Source organism: Apium graveolens, chromosome 2, assembly GCF_009905375.1.
Source record: "Apium graveolens cultivar Ventura chromosome 2, ASM990537v1, whole genome shotgun sequence".
Taxonomy (NCBI): Eukaryota; Viridiplantae; Streptophyta; class Magnoliopsida; order Apiales; family Apiaceae; genus Apium; species Apium graveolens.
In genome coordinates this window covers 285424899-285443290 of record NC_133648.1, presented here as the reverse complement: position 1 = coordinate 285443290, position 18392 = coordinate 285424899, and positions in this window count along the sequence as shown.

The following is an 18392-nucleotide window of genomic DNA, read 5'->3' as shown; positions in this document are numbered from 1 at the left end:
CTGATCTTAAAGAATGACAATTATACCGATTATCAAATTTTAAAGTCTGTCGATATAACGGTGATGAGAAAAACAGATGCTTGCGAAATGACCAACATATTTTCTTTGACAACCAAACTGAAATGAAAGCGTTACCTGAGGAATTGTGCACTTTCAAACCTTATTCGTTTGATCTATTTGGTTTGAAAGACATTCCTAACTTCTTAAGTGATGATAATTGCTTTTTAATTGGTATTTAAACTGCATTTAGCTTCTATATTTACCATTGTAGTATTATATATTCTGCAAGAATATAAAGTAAATAATCTAATTGCTATTCATATAAAATTCAATGTCTTCAGATGTAGTTAGAATGTTAAATACCTCATCCGTCAGGTCTTACTGTACCAAAGATGAAACTAGCAAATTACATGTGAAATTTACTATGGCTGATGGGAGGTAATATATAGTAGTTCCATGTTGATATATGCCTCAATGTTAAGTTTGATATATTTTTTGAGTAATAGAAATTAAACAAATTTGTACCAGGAATGAAGTAAACGTAACCTTCTTCAGTGATTTTGCTTCAACTTTTGAAACTGCTATAAAGTCTCTCTCATATGATAAAATAGTGATTATTTTGTCCAGTGCCAACGTCAATAAGTATGAAGGTAAAATTTTAGTACTTAAACTTTAACATTTTTGCCGATCATGAATATGACTTTAACATTTGTAATCTACAACGGTTTTTAGCTACAAAAGAAATATACCTTACAAATTATCCAGCTACTCGGTTCTACATCAATCCATCACACTAAAGTGTAGAGATGCTACGTCAAAGGTATTGATTTCAAATTTATATAAAACTGACACATACCTAGGGATTTTTCCAGTTTTTTATATTAAAGTCATGATATTTACATTTTAGTATGGAAGACATTAATAAGTTGGATGAAAAAGACTCCAAGATTACATGGTTAAAGAAATCAAAGAATTTACAGAAGATTACCTTCAGGTTTAAAGTTTTGTAATTAGTTTCTGTAACTCATAAACAAATGAACAAGGTTATTTATTATTTGTAAAACACTTAAATGATTTCATTTTCTTTTGTGTAGAGAAATGTTTTATGTCATATTACTGTGAAAAAGGTTAATCAAGATTGTAATTGGTTTGAGAACTTTCATGTCAACTGTGACACGGAAGTTATCTTAACAAATGGGAGGTATCGATGTAACAACTGCAACAAAAATTTACCATGTCCAGATAAGAGGCATGCCTTTAACATTAACATAAATATAATGAAGCATTTTAATATTTAAATTTTTATACTTATAACCATTATTTTGTAAATGTTGTAGGTTAAAGTTATCCACAATCTGTTCTGATAGCACTGGGTTCCTATCCATCATATTCCCAGATGATGAACTTCAGAAACTTTATGGCAAGGATGTGTATGAAATTGAAAATGAAAACATGGAGGTTTGCCACCCTTATTTGATATATCAATTATTACTGGATTAAACTAAATTAGTCCATACTTATGCAAATTTCCTATGTTACAGTCCGGTGATGAAAACAGATTTCCCCCAATAATGAAAGGATTACAGAACAAGGAGTTCATCATCACGTTAACACCCGGAGCTGACAATATAAAGAGCAGGTCCAATGTTTATGTTGCTAAATCAATCACGAATCCTAATGATATTTCTAAGGCAAGTAACCCTGCTGAGCCAAAAAGCCCATAAATACAAGAGTTGTCTACCAGCACAGTGAGTACACTATTATTATTTACTATGACATTTGTACATATTAGTGATTTTACATATTCTTAGATTTTTTTACACCTTTACGTATAAATATTTAGGAAACTAAATCTTCTAACTCGTTGATCCACCTCACAAGCCCTCCCACCAGAAAATCTACTAACTGAAACTGTGGTCATAAGAACAAAACGGTTGTGAAGTATGAATTGGACAATACACCCAGGGTTTTGAAAGTGAAGAAGTGCTAAACAGTAAGTTAATAAGGTTGTGATTATGTTTGCTATTGTCTTGCGTCCAAAGTTAATATTTCTGTTGGTGTGCAGATTTGAAGATTTCGCATTGGATGCCTGTTATCAATTCTTCCATGTTATTTATTTTTAAGACTTTTGTTTAATTACTAAGATTGGATTTTTATCACTCATATTTAATTTGATGTAATTTTGAGACATTGCCTATTTATGATGATTAGACATTGTACTAAGCAATCCTTTCAATTTAACTACTGTATTTAAATTGTGTAGCTTCCTACTATGTTATTTCTTTAGTTGTTGAAAATTAAATTTGCTATAAATTTTCATATCATCTATAGTACTTTAACTAAACCACGACTACTACAAGTGCACATAAGAGAGTTAACTTTCAAACAAAGCAGTACTCCTGTTTCCAAACATGGGAAAATACGACTGTATGGTATCTGCCAGAGTAATGAATCTATGGAGGGGAATCACTAAAAAGGAGAACTCTTCACTTCCTTCAACTTATTACTTTTGGATAGTAAGGTAATATTTGATGTTAACATAGTTTCTGCAATTGCATTTTCCCCAAAGTTAACGTCCAAGTAAATTTCTACTTTGTAGCGCTGCAGAATTCATGTTTTTTCCCTGGAAACATTGCTGTTATGTTTGAACCAGCTATTGAAATAGGATACATCTACTTATTCAAAAATTTCACAGTTAAAGATTATAAAGAATTAGATAAGTTTCGATGTGTAATTAAAGATATTCAAATTGTTTTCTCCTTCGAGATAAAAATATGTGACTTTGATGAAAAAGAATTATACATTGAGCCTACCGTGTTTGATTTTTATGACCTTACTGATCTCAAAGACCTAATAGAACAAAGTACTTATCTAACAGGTATATTATAATTTTTTTAATATGAATTCGTTGCAATATATATGTCAATAACTCTGACCACTATTAAATGGTTTCCTACTAGATGTTATTGGTGTAATTCAAGAACCGCAAATCAACATGTCAAGGTTCAAGAACAAGTTAGGGCAAGAGCAAACCTAGATGAAATTCCATATAACTGATGGAAAGACCTCTGTTAGAGTAACATTCTGGGATTCTTTTGCTGAATTGTTTGAAGATACATATAAAGAAGATTTTGAGTATCCTTTAATCATTATAATATCATGTTATAGAATAACGAAGTGGCAAGGTACGTTATCAATTTATAATCGTCTACTTTAACAATTTGATGCCTCCTACTAACGAATTTAATTTTACATTACAGCTATAGTTGAAGTAGACATATCAAATGTATTTGCAATATCCATTTTTATCAACAGTAAACACCACAGTATATTTCAATTGAGGAAAATGTAAGATGTCCAACACTCATTATACAATTTCACCTCAAATCCATTATTTTTAACCAGTCATTATAAATCAAGTTGAGATAACCAGAGTTTGCAAGCCTAGCTTCTGTAAAATGACAGAACGAAGCACCCAAACTATTCAACCTTAAAGAGATCACTGAACTTGGTGATGAGTACATTCAGGTACAATTTAAGGTCTATTGCCAATTATGTTTTTATAAAAAGTATTCAATATACAAACTAATTACACCCATTCATGCAGAAAAAAGTATACTGCAAGATCACTATTGAAGCAGTCAAAGAGTCTAAAAAATGGTATCGCAAAATCTGCACTTCCTGCTATAATGAAACTACTGTTATTGATAAAGTTCAATTCTCCTCAAACTGTAGAAGAGAAGTGCTCTATCCCCTCATGTGGTATATTGTAAATATTATGAAGATTAGTTTTTTTAACAATATTGTTAACAATACTCTCATTCTAATTTGAATCCACCATTTCATAAAACCAGGTATGACCTTTGTGTGCAAACATCTGACCATACCGGTGTTGTAGACGTAATTCTTCAAGATCTGGCGGGACATAAATGCTATGGAAAAGACGTCTGTGACATTGTTGACATGGTACTGAATACAGAGGACATTCATTATATTTTCCATTCCAGAATCTACCCATTTGTTCTTACTGTCCCTTGAAATTTTGTACAGAAAATTGAAAAAGCTTTTCCTGTTTTCTTGAAAACTATCGAGAAAAGAAAGTTCATGATGACAATTTTGATAAAACATGAAACATTCGATTCAATTCAACCGTTTATCAGGTAATTGACATTGTCAATGGAAACTCTCCACCTTATGTCGAAGAAAACCAACCAAGGCCAGTTCAGGAGTCATTTATGGAGGTTAGTATAACAATATATGAAGATTTACTTTGTATAATCAGTACTGCAGAGTTGATTTCTATTGCTATTAAACATTTGAAATTTATATTAATTAACTATACACTGAAGAAATCAATATCTACCTATCAACAAGAACCTGTTTCAGAGACTAGCTAGATACAAGTGAGTCTACCTGATGAAGATCTACTTTGTATGATCACTCCTGCAGAGTTGAATTTCTATTGCTGTTAAACGTTTGACATTTATATGTTATTAACTATGCACAGCAGGAATCCAAAACTAACTGTTTTGATATATATGTATTATAATTTTGGTGCGACGACCATGTGTTATGAATATTATCAGATCTATATATATAACGCATTATTAAAAGATTCCATAGCAATGTTGCAAACTTAACAATAAATTAAGGATAACTGAAATATGAGTACATGATATTAGACGAACAAGACATATTTAACTAACCAACAACAATTACTCTAAATGTAAAATCACCCAAATACTGGAAGAGGAGATTTTAGTTAATTGTTAGACTATTCTCTATTGCAAAATTGTCCCATCCAACTCCAAATCTACATTGTTTTTTGTGTTTGCGAGCTTCAACATCTCACTCACGACCTCTGAACAGCAGAATTGTGTTGGTTATGTTTCCCCAATTATGGTAGAAATTACGGAACTGAGGAGGTATATACTGCATCATAGAAAGGAATGTTTTGAATGTTATGTAGAATACAACATGAATCAAACACATGACATAATCCAAAGAGATTCTTACAGCTCCGTGAGATTTACTGTCGAGATGAGACTTACTTATCATCACATTGAATTCAAATTGCACTTCTTCATATATTTCTTCGTCATCTGTAACCATGAAAGAGTTTTACATATTGATTAACTCTGTTTAATTTATGTTTACATAACATTGTATTCATACCTCCACTTCTTTCACTTCCAGTAGATGAAAATTGCATTCCCGTGTCATCACTTTCTAAGCCTATTAGCAACACAAACAGTAACAACCATGCCACATTAATGTGTTAATTATTTATGCAAATATATCTATATAATTGACATGTGCTACACAACTAGATGTAATTTCATTCTCTTATAGATATATCGATAAAAATATTTTGAACCTTCTGATAGAGTATTTGTACTATCTGATATGTCAACAACGTCAACATCGTAACCAGGGAACATAAAATCTTCAAAACGGAACCCACCATAACAATGACGTAAGTGATTCATGCCTTGGGTATAAGTCGATAACTCAAAACTTGAATTTCCTATGTAATTGAAGATCAAAACATAATTTGTATTTATGTCATATTTTTTAAGAAAACGCATCATTCCGTAAATCTTCTTCTCGGCGGAGCAAGACATGAATTTTGCCGTAAAACTTTCACCAAGTGATACTTCAACTCGATTCTTAAGCTCACCGCCATATTTTTTTACAAACAGATGTGGTACTTCCTGTATTTATTTAAGTTAATTCAGTATTGTGCTTAAAATGGAAATAAGATCATTGACAACAAACAGAACATACCAGCTGTCCAAATTCCAAGGTATGCTCAATTATGACCTTCATAAATTTTGAATTATATTCTACTGTTTTCAAACATCCTGCCAAATATTACACTTAAAAAAACTACAAATGAAAGTAAGTAATTATTTGAAGTTTGAATACCAAAAGATTACCATGAATAGGAATATGTAGTTGTAGCACAGATGAATCAAATATAAAAACTTTAAACTTGAGAGGTTTATCAGTAAACTGAAGAAACATCATATCACCGACTTTAAGATTAGAATCCTCTACAAAATAATTCCATTTTTTGTCAAACAATGGCATGCCTTCATCCCATTTCACCATAATATTCCATTTATGTTTTTTAAAGGAAAATCTGAACATTGTTGATTTCTCATCAAAACCTAGCTTAGAGGCTACTTTCGGTGAAAAAAACCTAAATGATAGTCATGAATTAGGATACAGAAATAGTGTAACTTTATTAAATTTAAGTTGTAGACATTAAAATTTACCTCAGTGAATGAGCACCCTAAAAGATGTTTTTCCTCAATACATAATTGATGCACGACAACAAAATTTCCCAACGTATTGAAAGAGAAATTTGATAAGAGTTTGTCTACCTCAATTGGTCTGCAAAACATGTTTGATGTTGATGCATGTACTTCCATTGGATATATCATTTCAACCGCATAAGGGTTAAAAACTTTGAATTGGAAATCAGTTCCACCTTCATACTTTAGGAGCACCAAATGATGGGGTTTAATTTTATAAGACGACATCATCGCACTTATCTCTGTGATGCTCTTTTTTTTTTATCAATTCTCCCAGACCAAACATTAGAACAAGGACCATGCAATCTAACCTCACTTGGCAAATCTTCAACGCAGTCAACATAAAACACCAATGGAAGTTTCTGCAAAACAACAGTGATATTATAAACAAACCATTTTCATTGATATATATAAGGATCATAATATAGTACAATTGAAACTTACCAAAGAACTAGGGTTGTAATCAACCTCCACATTGGGGCAAATGAAACTGATTTGATTTTCTTCCAACTCCATTTCTAAAACTTAACCCCTAAACCAACAATTCGAAATATTAATTAACAACTATATATATAATAGAATGGCATATGTTTGTTTTAAAAACTGTTGCACATTATGTAACCCCCCAACTAATAGTGAATTGAATGAAGTCATCAATATTTCTCACACAAATCAAGTATAGCAGAACCGTTACACCATTTGAATTTGTTAAGTTTTTAAACTGATTTAATTGAATTATACTGCTTATTCAGTCATATCATTGTTTATTCTAATTATATTTAAAAATTCAGTCATCTCATTGAATTTTACTGTCATTTCCTATTAAAATTTTGAATAAAATACAATTTCATAAAATGTTTAAATTGCGTAAATATTTATAAGTTTTTTTAAAATGTTTCAATTATTCAATAAGTTTAATTTATGTTAATCATACTCATTTTTTGAAATCTAAAAGTGAAATTTATAATTCATTATTACTACACTTTTTTAAGATCTTTCTAATTTACATGTAAATTTAGTATGCTAACGTCTTCTTTAATAATTATGCCTCGGCGTAGCGGGCACATTGACTAGTATATATAAATGCATTTCTTGAGATAAGTGCATGATTGTTATTAGAAAATCTTGCTATATATTGAAGTATGTTGATATGATATATATATATATATATATATATATGCATGCCTGCTGTGAAATCTTGATATTTCATTGTCAATTCAATTATTTATAAACTACATTATACATATGCTAGAGATAAGCAGTAGTGGCGTATACCCTTAGTATAGGGGACCCAAAGTTGAACATTTTTCCTAAAACCGGGAGGCGAGGTTCCCGAGTATACTTTATATAGTTTTCTATAACTATTAATCGAATAAGGTATATTCGATACTTTTGAATAATAATCAAACTTTATTTTCGATTATTCAAATAAAGATCTTACTTTCATATATGTATATCCTTTGTTATTTATTATTCGTTTTAAGTATTAGTTTCAAAATTTTACTTCATTTATTTTTATAAAAACTATTCTTTATGGGAATATTATTTTAATAAAAATATTCAGACATTTTCTAATATATCGGAACTGATTTATTTTATTAAATCATCCTTACTCCAGACGTTTTCAAAAATATTTTCGAGTCTTCAAAATGATTTAAATATTAGAGCGGATCCCAAAACTCATTTTTATTTTAAATCTTTCTTTTCGTTGAGGGATTTAAAAACTCGCTCAAAACCTAAGGGAGCCGGATCCGTGGTATATTTTTATCGCAAGAAAGTTATTGATTGATAATAGAGTCTTTAATTACTTGCCCAACATTCGGGAAGTAAGCCTAATCAAAATGCATCGGTATAGGCGACATGGGCTCAGTGTGAGTCCATCAAAGTGTAAGTGGCTGAGTGGCAGTCCATTAATACGTAGGAGGCCGAAAGACGGTCTAGCATAAGTTCCTAATGCGGGCAGGGTGATGACCAGTGGGGAATTCATTCATCTACTAGTAGAAAATGTGATTGATTGATATCTGTTAGGTCACACACACTGTAGAAGGGGGTTGAATACAGTGTATAGTACAATCAAATCGAATTAAGAACATAAGTATGAAACACAGAATAATCTTATTAATAAAACAGTATTACAATGAAATCGTTCTCTCTCAGTGATGAACAAATATCACGGGAGCTACTAGGGTTACAATGAATTCTCGATTAAGATAACACATATAGTGTAAACCCTATGATGTGTTTATATAGACACACAGTTACAAGATAATCTTCTAATTTATATCAAATATAAGTCTGCATCCTAAAATATATCAATTAGTTATCTTTTCCTCCAAGTATTCGATTCTTCATAGAATTCTTCTCCATGCATATCTCTTCTTGTTTTAGTCTTGATCTTCTTTCCTTTCAATCAGCCGCCTTCTTTATCTGAAAGTCTTCTTAAGTCCTGATGTTATCTCCTGATAAATATCTTCTGATATCTTAAGTTCTAATAACTTAAGTCCTGATATCTTAAGTTCTGACTTCAATATAAGTACTGATTTCCAGTTGTCCTGATTTGTCCTGTTAGTCAAGATCTGAAAACTAAACACAAATCACTATTAGACATGACATCACAAATATATCTAACAATCTCCCCCAACTTGTAAATTAGCATAATATACAAGTTCAATAGATATTTGATGATGTCAAAAACAGTAAGTACAAATGCATATAAGAATTTGACTAGATAACTACAACTCACAGTCCTTGTAGCTTTTACCATCCTTAAAGTCTGATATCAGCTTTAGCCTGTATATACTTCTAAATTTATCAACCGTAGTTCTTGACTTGGCTTCAGTGTGTGATCTATTTAATGTCAGGAGTTGTTCTGAGATAGTTCTTCAACAGAGTTCTCTCAGCATATTCAAGTTCATTCTGCATCCTCCTTTTTGCATCTTTAAGTTCAACTGTATCTTCACTTGTCTGAAAGATAGCAGCCCTGAGATCATTTATTTTTGCTTTCCTTATCTCCTGATCCAGTCTGATGACATAGGCTTTATCAGACTCTATATTGAATTCAAGACCCTTAATACCAAGAAATGTAGTGATTTTGGCAGTATTAGGCTTCATCTAAACTATATCACCATTGTGAGCTCTGTACTTAGGATAGTATGGCCTGTCAGACTTTACAGAGTATAATTTCTTCTGTCTTTCAATATTAGACTTATGTATCTGGCAGCACCATCTATTGATCTGTTCTTCACTTGATGTAGAAATAACACATGTTGCAATTCTTCAAAGTACTTCAAATGAATAGCATCCTTTCTTATATGGAATACCCTCCCATCTGTCATGAAATATAACATGATATCTTCTTTTAGCACAGAGTGGTAGACCATTTGTAGAGACTCTAGTTGATTCAATCTTTCAGGAGTTGTTCCCACTCCTGGTTCACTCAAAGAGGTTGGATCAGAGGTAGTATTATTTACTCTCTTTTCTTCAGAACTACCCAATCCTGATTTATCTCTAGCTTCCTTTCCTCGAATAACTCTTGCTTCAAAACCACTTGATGTAGTCTTCAAAAGTTGAGTAGATTGTTGAGCTTTAGTAAACCCAGGTAGTAGAATTTTTGAAGGTTTAACATGAGCAATGTCAGAGGTTTCCTTTCCTTTATCTTCTAATATCAAGACAACTTGAGCTCTATCAGAGGTTGCTTGCTTCATTTTCATCTCAGAATTTACTAAGTCCTGATCTTGAACAACAGGAGCTCTGTCAGAGGTTGTTTAAATATTCTTTTTCTTCTTCAAAATCAGACTAGTATCGTCATCATCCTTTGCTTCCAGATCCATAATTGGCAGATAGATTTTTACAGAATCATCAACTTTAGCTTTGACCTTGAATCTAGGATCTACCTCTACTTGTGATTTGGCTTTGGATTCAGATTTGGTTGCCTCAGAGTTTGTCTACTCTTTAATCACAATGCCCTTAGGCTTTGGAGGTTTCTTTGCAGTAATAGAAGCTTTAGACTTGGATTTGACATTTTCTGCTTTAAGTCTAGCTTCTTCTTTCTTCAGACTTTCAAAGTCCATTCCTGAATTGTCTTTGAGAAATAGTCTTTTTAAAATTTCTTCATCCAGCTTCTGTAACTTGGGGTCTTGATAGGAGATTGTTGCTTCCTTCCCCTTAAGCTTCAGTGTCTTCATAAACTTTTGTGATTCTTGACTCTCACCCTATATCAGAACATCAGGCTTAGTCAGAACTTGTTTATCAGAACTTATTCTTCTATCAACATCAGAGCTTGATCTCTATATAGAAGTTCCTGCTTTCCTAGATGAAGAACCTTTTCCTTGACCATGACCTCTACCCTTTTCAGAGTTTCCCTGGTCCTTATTTTCATCATCCTAACCCTTCAGTGGTTGATCAATTTTGCATTTGGACTTAATCACTTTCTCCCCCTTTTTGGCATCATCTGGTAGAAGGAGAGAGACAAGCAATTCCACAAAGTTTTGGATTTCATTGAGTTGATCTTGTTGAGCAGCTTGATTCTTTAAAATATCAGATATTTGAGATTGATGCTTTTCTTGAGTCTTTTCTATATACCCAATGCGGTCAAAGACTGGCTTAAAAAACCCGTTCTTTTCCAATTTGACATTCATATCTTGCTGAATTAGTGTTTCTTGAATTTTGTTCACCTTGGCTTGAATTATTGAGTGTTGACCTTGAAGGTGCCTTGTACTCAATGCAGTAACTCTGAGCTGTGCTTTGAAGTCATCATTCACCAGCATCTCATCAGCTTTAGCCAGGTGCTCAGCAAGAATATTTGCAGTAGGAACAAAATCAACTATGTTCCACTCCTTGATCCATTCTTGTCCTCTTGGAGTTTCACTCCAAGGTACTGGTGCATCCTCTCTAACAAAGTTCTTGATTAGATCAGCTTTGCCTAGAACTTGTTGAGGTGCATGTCCTAAAGGACCAGCTGCATCAGCATATAGATTTGTAGCAGCTTCACCAGTAGTGTCAACATTTGCAGCATCAGAACTTATAGAGTCTGCAGAATCAACATCCTCTGATAAAATGATAGTATGTGAGGCTATAGAGGTTTCAAAATCATCCTCTAAGTTCTGATCAACATCCAAATTCTGATGCTCACCTAATATCTGATCTGTATCATCTAGATTCAAAGAGGTGTTGGAATATCTGTATTGAAATTAGCATCTAAAATTGGTGTTGTTGGTGGAGTATGTTGAAGAATGGTTGGAGCTTCTAAGTACAGAACCTCAGGCACTACCAAGTTGTGAATATCTATTTCAGCACTTGAACCTGGGTCTTCAGCATGTACGTGTTCAATGATAGGATACACAGGAGGTGTAGGCACTCTGTCTTGAGCAGTTTCTTCAGCTTAAATTGGTGACAGTGGAGGTGTAGATTCAGTGGCTTTAGCACATTCTGGTTGTGTAGATGGAAGGGATTCAATCACAATTGGCTCCTTTGGGATCAGAGATTCCTGATCCCCTTCCTTAGCTGCTGCTTCCACATCCTCTGAATCTGACTCAACTATGTCCCTGTTAGCTCTTTGTTTCTTCACTCTCTTCAAGGGTGGAGAGACTTTGGAAGCTTTATCATCAGAATGTATCTTTCTAAGCCTTTTGAGGGGCCTAGAACTCCCAGTTTCCTTTGTTTTCTGAGGAGACACTTCCGCAGCTGCTATTACAACATGTTCTAATGTTTGAACCTGTGCCTCATCTTCTAATTCATCTCTCAGAATCATCCTCCTTCTTTTCTGCTGTGACTGAGGTACTATCTTAGTCCTCTTTGCTCTAGAAGAAGAAGGCTGCACTTATCACAGGTTCAAATGCAAGAACCCGTGCTTCAATTGTTTCCTCAAACCATCAAAATTTATTATTGACCATTATTAAATCAAAATATTCATCACAGGATAAAGTTAAAAATGATGAAGTAAAGATTAACAAATTGCAATTAAAACATGCACAGTCACATAATTTGAGAAACAAAGACCAAATCTTGCAATTTAAAGGAAATTTCATTAATATATCAGATAAGTACATTTCATGAAATTTATCAATTACATGCAAAAATTACAAGATAGTCCAATTCTAAGAATTCTTAACATCAACAGCCTTAGTCCTAGTCTAAGAAGACCTAACGACTAGCTCCTTCTGCTGTTGACGAAGAGCACTGCAAGACGGATGATCCGTTCTTGCTGACGGAGAGCTTCTCTCCTTTCCTCTTCCAGATGATCACAATGGTAATGATATTCCATATAAAAGAATAAGAGGTCTGTGTGAACCTCTTGTGGAACTGAGTTCCAGATCTCTTCAGGAATGATAGTTACATGCCACTCCTGCCGCCAATCATCACAACTCAACTCGATATTAAAAGTATCATAGTTCAGGAGCAAGTTGAAACGAACCATGTTTTTGATGAGTATGTAAAAAGAGTGAGTTTCTGAGAAAATGGAAGATGTATTGGCTAGAATGAATAGTTGGTTTAAATAGCCAATAGAATACCAAAAGACGCGAGGAGTATTTAATAATTACTAGTAAAAATAATGATACCTCGTCTCCCTAGACCAATGTGTAATAATAACAGTCAATTAAAGATCTAAAGCCAGAGTTAATGGGCACGGGAAATAATTAACAATTACTGTGCACATGTAGGTTTTTAAGACATACGCGTTAACCACTAACCCATAATGATTATGACTGATTTATCTCACATAAACCAATATTCTGATAAAATATAACCGTTCAAGTATTGACCTAAAAATAAATCAAGGAAATAAATACTGCCACGTCAGCATCAGAACTTGATTATTATCATAATTTAAAAGTCATCAGAATATGGCTTCTTCACTCAAAAACTGAATATTTATTTCTGTAATTCTTCACACAAATAATGATATGGTTTCAACAGAACTTAATCATCAGAACTTCCATCAGAACTTGTCCTCAGAATTTATGCAACTGAAACTTAAACTGTTCATCCAAAACAACATTGATCACCACAGTAATTTTCATCATTCATATGGAGTGTAAGTGTGTGCTTTAAGCTAAATATCAGAAAAAAGAGTAAAGTCTAATTCACTTCAGTACATCTTAGAAATAAGGCATAACTAAGAACTTTGCTTAAAATCTATCATTAGTCTGAAGTCTACTATAGAATGAGTTCATGCATGAGTCCACCTCAACTGTTTTGTGCTCATTTTATGTATCTTTTGAAATTCCTTTTTACAATGGCTTCTCAGTGTAAGCGAGTCACGATTGCTTATCAGAATTTATGATGTTATCAGAGTATTTCTCCATTAATCAGAGAATGTGAAAAGTCACCAACAAAATTTTATTTTTCTATTCTAAAGCATATTACTTAATACCAGCAATGCACTTGGGTCTTCCCTTCCACATATATTTTTCTCTAGATCTCAAAGGAGTACCTATATGTTTTTCTTTTCTTTTCTTTTTCTTTTGATAAGTGAGGCTTATCAGCACTTAGTACATCCATAAGATTTACCAACATCAGAACTTAACAGATAAGAAGCAATATTCTAGTTTTTGACTTAGTAATAAGATACACAAAGTAAATCTAACCAAGCTCAATATCAGAATTTGCTTGTGTTAAAAGATTTCCACATAAACAATTACTTCAAACATGGGATCTTTAGTATATTAAAGAAATTCATATCAGACAACAATCATCACTTAGTAAATTTCAATTTAAGCACATATTACATAAAGATAGTAATATCTGTAAATACTGATCATAAAGTCTGATGTATCAGAACATAAACTAAGCAGATTTAGAGAAAGAACCTGAAACCATTCCAAGTTCATTTACCAATCTTGTAAAAGTAGCTTCACATAGTGGTTTTCTGAAGATATCTTCTAGTTGTTGATCTGTTGGAACAAAATATAATTCCACTGTACCTTCCATCACATGTTCCCTTATGAAGTGGTACATAATGCTGATGTGCTTTATCATAGAGTGCTGAACTGGATTACCTATCATAGCAGTAGCACTTTGATTATCACAGTAAATAAGGATTTTAGAAAATTCTAACCCATAATCCAGTAACTGATTCTTCATCCAAAGAATCTATGCACAACAACTTCCTGCAGCAATGTACTCTGCCTCTATAGTTGATGTGGAAATTGACTTTTGTTTCTTGCTAAACCAAGAAACTAATCTGCCTCCAAGAAATTGGCAGCTTCCATTTGTGTTTTTCCTGTCAATTTTGCACCCTGCAAAATCTGCATCTAAGTAACCTATTAGCTTAAAGTCTAATTCCCTAGGATACCACAATCCCAGATCAGCTGTACCCTTAAGGTACTTGAAAATTCTTTTCACAGCTATTAAGTGAGGCTCTCTTGGATCTGCTTGAAATCTTGTACAAAGACAGGTAGCATACATAATATCAGGTCTACTTGCAGTTAGATAGAGTAATGAGCCAATCATACCTCTGTAATCAGTAATATCTACTAATGTACCAGTATCCTTATCCAATTTTGTTGCAGTGGCCATAGGAGTGGATGCTCTTGAACAGTATTGCATTCCAAATTTCTTCAACAAGTTTCTGGTGTACTTAGATTGAAAAATAAAAGTTCCTTCTTCATTCTGCTTGACTTGAAGGCCCAGAAAATAGCTAAGTTCTCCCATCATACTCATTTGATATCATGACTGCATTAGCTTGGCAAACCTTTTACAAAGTCTGTCATTTGTAGAACCAAAAATGATATCATCACTTATATCTGCACCAAAAGTAAGTCCTTTCCATGGTTGAGATAGAATAAAGTTTTGTCAATTGTCCCTCTGTTAAATCCACTTTCAGAAGAAACTGAGCTAATGTCTCATACCATGCTCTTGGAGCTTGCTTAAGGCCATAAAGTGCTTTATTAAGTCTGTAGACATGATGAGGAAATTTTGAATCTACAAAACCTGGAGGTTGTTCAACATATACTTCTTCTTCCAATTCTCCATTAAGAAAAACACTTTTTACATCCATTTGAAAGACTGTAAACTTTTTGTGAGCAGCATAAGCCAAAAATATTCTTATGGCTTCTAATCTAGCAACTGGTGCAAATGTTTCATCATAATCAATTCTCCCCTGTTGAGAATATCCTTTTGCAACCAGCCTTGCTTTATTCCTTGTAATTATGCCATTACTATCAGTTTTGTTTCTGAACACCCATTTTGTACCAACAACTGATCTGTTCTTTAGTCTTGGCACTAGGATCCAGACTTTATTTCTTTCAAATTCATTTAACTCTTCCTGCATTGCTTGCACCTAATCAGCATATTGAAGAGCTTCTTCCACTTTCTCTGGTTCAGCCTGAGAAAGAAAAGAGATAGAGACATTCATTTGATGTTGTTGTTCTAGTTCTAATACCTGCTTCACGATCTCCAATAATCAAGTCAGGTGTATGTGCTTTAGTCCAATTCCTTGTACATGGAAGGTGATCTCTAGAACTGGATGATCCCCCATGATTGTTAGTCCCTTAACAATGAAGCAAGAATTACAAAAGGGGGGTTGAATGGAATTCTTGACCTTTTTCTTGAAATAGAAATGTTCAACTCGATTATTGATATATTTGTTTTGATTAGCACAATGCGGAATATAAACTTGAATGAATCAAAACACAAGTAATTAAAAACGAGAGTATTTAAAAACTTTCTGGTGGATTTAAACAATTCCACCAGAGATATATATAATATATCAAGAGGACTCTGTGTGCAGAAATGCTCACAGCTGCTTACAAAATAGAACTAATGAGAATACAGGAAATGCTAAAGATTATGCTTATAAAGATTTCTCTGTTTTTGAGTTTTTCTCAGCTATCTCAGTTATTTTTCTATTTGCTACTCTCTTGGTTTATATAATACCAAGATTACAAAGTCAAAAAGACTGAACAAATATAAAATCTAACAGTCTTAATCTTTGCTGCTTTTTTTGTCCTCTATTACCCAGTTAATGGGCTTCCACAATGTGTTTTTATCCAACTCGACGGCTGTGTGTCAGCTTTCACTGTTCAACTGATGTTTGAATTCTTGATATGATCATCCGTCGACTTTTAGATCATCCGTCGATGACTTAATTGATAATCCGTCGACTGCTATGTTAAACATCCGTTGATAGTCTTTTGATCATCCGTCGAAGGCTTTGTTAATCATCCGTCGGTAGCTATTTTGGCACTTGACTTCATTTCACTTATACAGAATTACAAGACATTACTTATGTACAATTAATCAACCTATTCTGCATATCTAGATAAAGTCAACATGACTTATATGCTACTACAGATTTTATACAAAGATGCATAAATCACTGTGCTACAAACTTATTATTACATAAGCTACTCACTCGATGGATAATAAGTTAATCATCCGTCGGGACTATAATGAGTTATCCGTCGGGACTATAATTCTTATCCGTCGAGTGCTACATTATTTCACTAAGTAAAATCTACTTAGATGTTTTGTTTAAGTGATCATCAAGTACACAACATATTCACAACAATCTCCCCCAATTTATGTCTACTGGAATTGTAGCCATAAATTAAGAGACACTTGATGATAACAAAACATCCTAAACATATATCTTTAAAGATAAGTAGATAAAACTGAAAGTGCTTCAATTGAACAAAATGTACAAGGTTTGGCTCACAGTCAGTTCAAGATGCTCCTCTAACTTGAGCAGATTTTTCTAGTTTCTTGAAGGTCTGGATCTTCTTCCAAGCTTTCTGTTGTTTTCTTCAATTTGATTCTGGAGCTGCCTGTGGAATTCTAGTTCATCAGATTCTGAGAGATCTAGCATTTCTTGCATCTCCAAGAGAGTCTCATTGCTAGAGATACTCAATTGGTCTTCTAGTCTGAAGAATCTTCTCACACCCTTGTCATCCATGAATTCCATCAGCCAGTAGGGCCTTAGATGCACTCTTCTCCCTGTGTATGTGATGATTAGAATCTTTGGGAGTGCATCTTTAGCTCTAACACTCCTCAGCTCTTCAATCTTCTTCAATACTAGTCTTCTTGCAGTTACATTGAACCCAAAGTTTTTCTTGAAGGATGAATAGACTTTGATCAACACAACTTGGCTTTCTTGAAGTATCCTGTGAAGAGGCCACTGCATCTCCCTTCCTCCTTTGTACTTGAGCACCAACCTTTCAGGTAGGTTTCTGTATGCATCAATTGCCCTTACTTCATCCAGGTCTTTCAGATAAAGGTTTAGATCTGAGAATTCTTTGATGTCACACAAGTACAAGTAGTCTCCCCTGTTGACCTTGGGTTGAGCTTTGACTACTGACTTGGATTTGAGAGGTGACAACTTCACTTTCTTGACTGCCCTTGATTTTGTCCTTCTTGGCTTAGTAAGAATTAGCAAGTTGAAGTCAGGAATTGGTAGTTTATCCCACTCTATTGGCTCATCCTTTGGCACAATAGGCTCTCCATGTATGTTCCTGTAGGGGTCCACCACCCTTATGTCTTCAAATACCACAGAGGGCTTTGATGCTTGAGTTTTAGCTTGAGTGGATTCCTTAGGAAATTGATCTTCCAATTCCTTGTCAACAACATCCAGTTTCCTTTTTGTTCTTCTAGCCAGTTCTTTCTTTCTTGGGGATTTCTTCTGTTCTTCAATCTTCTTCTTTGATTCAGCAGCTTCAGATGGTTGAGAGGGAATTTGTTGAGAAGAGTTTACAGCCTGTAGCTTGGCCAAGATAGCAATATGTTCTTTCTTTTGTTTGGACTTCTTTGCATCTAGAGCAGCTTGCCTCTTTTCCTCCTTTAATCTGGCTTTTTCTTCTTTCTTTGCTTAAGCAAACTGTGGATGTCCAGCTACCATACAAATTTCCTTTCCAATTCTGAATATCTTAGCAATTCTCCTTTTTGAGGCTGAATCAGCTGGATCTTTATATAAGACAATGGATCTTGACAGAAGCTTCTTTTCATCAGGTTTGGGTGTCTCATACACAGTATCCAAGGGATTCTTCAAAGATGACTTTGGATAATTTGCCCTTGGTTTGAGAATTATTTCAGCCTTTTGTGATTTGATGCAGGAAGATTATCCTTTCTCCAGATAGT